This window comes from Amphimedon queenslandica, unplaced genomic scaffold (genome assembly GCF_000090795.2).
Source record: "Amphimedon queenslandica unplaced genomic scaffold, v1.1 AMPQUscaffold_12343, whole genome shotgun sequence".
NCBI lineage: Eukaryota > Metazoa > Porifera > Demospongiae > Haplosclerida > Niphatidae > Amphimedon > Amphimedon queenslandica.
Window position 1 is genome coordinate 5,672 of NW_003547420.1, and position 4,545 is coordinate 10,216.

A 4,545-nucleotide genomic window follows, 5' to 3' on the forward strand; every position below is an offset into this window, starting at 1 on the left:
TTTGTTTGTACAATGTTATAACTGGCTATTGTAATCATGCTGTGTAACTGCATCATTTGTACACGTTTGTGTTGATGATAATTACAAATCATTGTAATTTAATAATGTAATTAAATAATTAATTGCAGTTGTGAAGGAATTAAGAAATCCCACCTGGTTGAAGTGAGGGCTCTGAACAACCCCATCAGGTCATCAAGATGGCACTGGAAAGCATCTGCATGCTTATTGGAGAACCTTACACTGACTGGAAGAGTATCAGACAGATTGTAATGAAGGAGAACTTTATATCACTCTAGTAAAGCTTGTGGGCCTTTGGTGAAGTGGGCCATTGCTCAGGTAAGAGAGAGAGAAAGAGGAGTGTTTTAGTTAAAGTCTGATTTTAATCGTGTATATGGAGTTTAGTGATGCATATGCATGTTCTTGTGTTGTGTAGAAAGTTTGAGCTGATTCCGATTAAATTTGGATTTTTTATAAATTTTTAAATTTATAAAAAATTGGGTCAAAGTCCCTGTACTATAGTACAGGGGCGTTAGCTAAATTTCGCCAAACTTAAAAAGTAGAGAATTCTCAGTTTTTGTAATATTTTCTGATATATATACACGTACTTGTCCTTATGTTGTCTTTAAAGATTGAGTTAATTTTTTTTTTTTTTTCTAAGAGCATGGGAATATTTTCGAATTCTTTTTATTTAATTTTTGGAATTTTTTGCATTTTTTTCTCATGAGTGTGGGAATCTTTTTGAATTATTTTTTTGGAATTTTTTCTGATTTTTTCTGAGAGCATGGGAGTATTTTCGAATTTTTTAATTTTATTTTTGAATTTTAAAAATTTTATTTCAGGAGTGTGGGAATTGATTTGGATTTTCTTTATTTAATTTTTGGAATTTTTTCTGATTTTTTCTTCAAGCATGGAAATATTTTTAGAATAGTTTTATTATATTTTTTGAATTTTTTTAATTTTTTTTGGCAGTGTAGGAATATTTTTGGATTATTTTATTTTTGTTTTTGAAAATTTTTCTGATTTTTTTCAGAGAGCGTGGGAATATTTTTAGCTTTTTTAAATTTAATTTTTGGAATTTTTTTGGATTTTTTGTGGAAATATTGTCAGATTATTTTTATATTATTTTTTTTAATTTTTTTCGACAGCCTAAGAATATTTTCATATTTTTATTTAATTTTTTTAATTTTTTGAATTATTTTATTATGAGTGTTATAATGTTTTTTCATTATTTTTGTTTTATTTTTGGAATTTTTTCTGATTTTTTACGAGATTATGGAAATATTTTTGAATCATTTTATTCTTATTTTTGGAATTTTTTCTGAATTTTTTTCAACAGCGTGGGAATATTTTTGGATTTTTTTAGAACTAAGAACCCTGTCAGGAAACACTCTCATTATTTCATACTCAATCCCTCTAGGACGTTGAGAGCTACGACCCAATCCGGAACCCTGTCCTATCCTAGACGACAACAGGTATCCCCAATTCTAATTATACATAATAGTAACTTCTAATAATAGTGACAATACATCTAAATATAGTAACAACTATTACATGATGTAATCTTTGTTGTGTCTATTTTTAGAATCATTACTGAGCTTGAGACTCTTAAGGAAGAGGCTGCAGAAGTTCAGAGGAAGATGGAGGAGACTGATACTGTAATGGCTGAAGTTGACAGAGTCTCCCAGCAATACCTGCCTCTCTGCACCTCCTGCTCTGCCATGTACTTCACTCTGGAGTCACTCAATCAGGTAATTGAAATCATGTGACTGTCGTGTGATTTAGCGGTACTTTATTTTGATGGTTTTGCTTGAAAATTACATTAGACCAGGTTTTAATTGGCAAATTTGTCTATGCATGTATTACTAAACATTTCACTATTGAAAATTTTGATTGCAAAATGCCAAAAAAATTAATGTATTATTATCTTAATTTGGTTGTACAGGGATTTTTTCAGAAATTGGCATATTTTTTAAATGGTCATAACTTGAAAAATTTAATTTGGAATCAGCTCAAACTCTGTACATAGCATAAGTACATCAATATGTATCAGAAAATTTAATAAGAATTGGTGGTGATTTTTGAGCCATTTTTTGGAAAAAACCATGGGCTATAATAGTACAGGAATTTTTTCAGAATTTGGCATATTTTTTTAATGACTGTAACTTGAAAAATTTAATTTGGAATCAGCTCAAACTTTCTACATACCATAAGTACATCAATATGTATCAGAAAATTTAATAAGAATTGAGGGTGATTTTTGAGCCATTTTTTGGAAAAACCATGGGCTATATATAGTACAGGGATTTTTTCAGAATTTGGCATATTTTTTAAAATGGCCGTACCTTGAAAAATTTAAGTCGGAATCAGCTCAAACTTTCTACACAGTATAAGGACATCAATATGTATCAGAGAATGTAATAAAATTTTGAGGTGGTTTTTGAGCCATTTTTTGGAAAAAAACATGTGGTTTTAGCTTTTGCTTTTTTCGGAAAATTCACTATTTTAAAAATTGCTGCATATTTCAAAAGTAATTTTTTTGTTAGAATTAGCTTAATGTCTGTATTATCAATAATTAATCATTTCTTATTATTTATTATAGGTTGTGGACCTGAGGCTGAACTCATCATCTCAAGGACTGATCTCTCATTCATATACTGAAGATCTATAGACTGGGTTTAGGAACTAAGGACTGTAACACTATAAGACTGGTTTAATTAATTAAAATCATTGTTGACTTGTACTCTACATGTATGACTGAAGTGTGTTTATTATTTTATTGTCATTTTTCATGATTGAATCTCATTTCTGTTTATAAGTCATTGCACCTGTTTCTGCATTAATGGCTCTCGCAATAATTTTAATCAAAATTCATAATAATCAATGATAAAAAGACAACTTTGTGTATTAAACAAATTATGCTAAAATTATAAATAATAATGGTAAGTAATTCTTTATAGTCTTCAGTTAATGTACAGCTTCAAACAGCAAACAATTAACCTATAGCAATGACAACATATTGAACAATACTATACTTAGAATACTTCTCAATGTAGTCTTCAATAGCAGAGAATTGTACTTATCCTCTTAATGTCACTAACCTAACAATGGAATGTAATTCATCATACATAGTTACTGTTAGTATCTATTCTTCTTGTATGTAGTGCTCTTAGCATCACTAGCAGTAGTAGCCACTAGTGATCCCAGGCAATGTCATGTGGAGGCAGCACTACATTGCTGCCCACACTAGAACAGAGAACAATTATAACTATATTGACACATACCTAATGTACTTGAACCTTTAACAGGAACTTGCTATAACCTTAGGAAAGAGAAGGTTAATACATGACACATACTGTAAGATATGTCCATTTTGAAATATCTGAACTTGTGATTTTGGGGAGGGAAATTTTGGTGAATTTGGTATTTTGATAATAGCCATTCACCAAAAAAATTTACCATTATGAACCATTATGTACACATGGTGTCATCAATCCTGTTAGAAAACTCTAGCAGAAGGTTCCAAGTGTCTTTGGGTATTGCTCTTTATATTGAGACTGAGAACGAGAGATAGAGAGAGACAGAGGGGAAGGAATGGCCGTAACTTAAAAAATTGAAGTTGGAATCACCTCAAATTTTATACACAGCATAAGGACATTAATATGTATCAAATAATGTAATAAAAATTTGGGGTGATTTTGGAGCCATTTTTGGAACAAACCCTGGGCTATAGCCTTGGGTATTTTTCAGATACCCAATATATTTCCCAGTATCTCCAGTAGTGCTGAATCAGACACAAAGAAGAACTGAGGAATTTGTACATGTACATAGTTAGAGTATATACTGACCTATGAATAATAAACCAACCATACAATCATTAATGTACATGTACATGTTCATTGTAAAGTGCTGTACATGTATATGCATAAAATCATCAAAAAATTTACAAAGAAATAAAGCTGCCATACATTAAAGTGCTGTACAAAATACAAATTATTAAAAGAGGAGGACATTACAATTAATACAGTATAGACCTACCATCTTCATCATAATTGCTCATGGTGCATCAATCCTGTTAGAACACTCTAGCAGAAGGTTCCAAGTGTCTTTGGGTATTGCCAGCTCTTTTATAATGAGACTGAGAGAGGAAGAGAGAGAGAGAGAGAGAGAGAGAGAGAGAAAGAAAGAGATAAAATGTAACTTTTACATGTAATTACAAGTATTGTTTACTCTTAAAAATTCACACCACAAGTCTAAAAATTTGAAGCGACCAGTAATTTACATGATCCTACATGTACATGTACATGTATAATATTATGTCACTAGCCTAGTCCTTTCTGCCCGAGTTTTTGGCAACATTAAACGTAAACTGGTAGAAGTCCTTGAACTGTTGTGAGTCCTGTATCTCTCAATCAATGGTCTCACACCTTTTACGGAGTTTATTAATGGAATCATACCTAAAAGAGGGAGAGAGGGGGGGAGAGAGGGAGAGAGACAGAGACAAAGAGAAAGAATTATACATTTATTTGTAGAAAGAATGTGAATCAG

The 4,545-nt window shown here is 31.0% G+C and overlaps 3 long non-coding RNA genes across 5 annotated transcripts; 1 reads left to right on the forward strand and 2 right to left on the reverse strand.

The window, feature by feature from the left end:
- LOC109587998 (uncharacterized) lies at positions 1–2,759 on the forward strand. Of its 3 annotated transcripts, none has more exons than XR_002187912.1 (4): positions 1–336; positions 1,337–1,472; positions 1,583–1,748; positions 2,600–2,759. It is a non-coding gene; the product is annotated as an uncharacterized LOC109587998 (long non-coding RNA). The 3 variants fall into 3 exon arrangements; XR_002187911.1 differs by having other exon boundaries at positions 1,364–1,472; XR_002187913.1 differs by having other exon boundaries at positions 1,418–1,472.
- A 108-nt stretch (positions 2,760–2,867) lies between these two features.
- On the reverse strand, positions 2,868–3,115 carry LOC109588000 (uncharacterized). The gene is made up of 2 exons (XR_002187915.1): positions 3,042–3,115; positions 2,868–2,997 (listed from the first exon to the last, which is right to left on the reverse strand). It is a non-coding gene; the product is annotated as an uncharacterized LOC109588000 (long non-coding RNA).
- Positions 3,116–3,939: 824 nt separating this feature from the next.
- On the reverse strand, positions 3,940–4,467 carry LOC109588001 (uncharacterized). Its single transcript, XR_002187916.1, has 2 exons — positions 4,228–4,467; positions 3,940–4,135 (listed from the first exon to the last, which is right to left on the reverse strand). It is a non-coding gene; the product is annotated as an uncharacterized LOC109588001 (long non-coding RNA).
- Between the last annotated feature and the right edge of the window lie 78 nt (positions 4,468–4,545).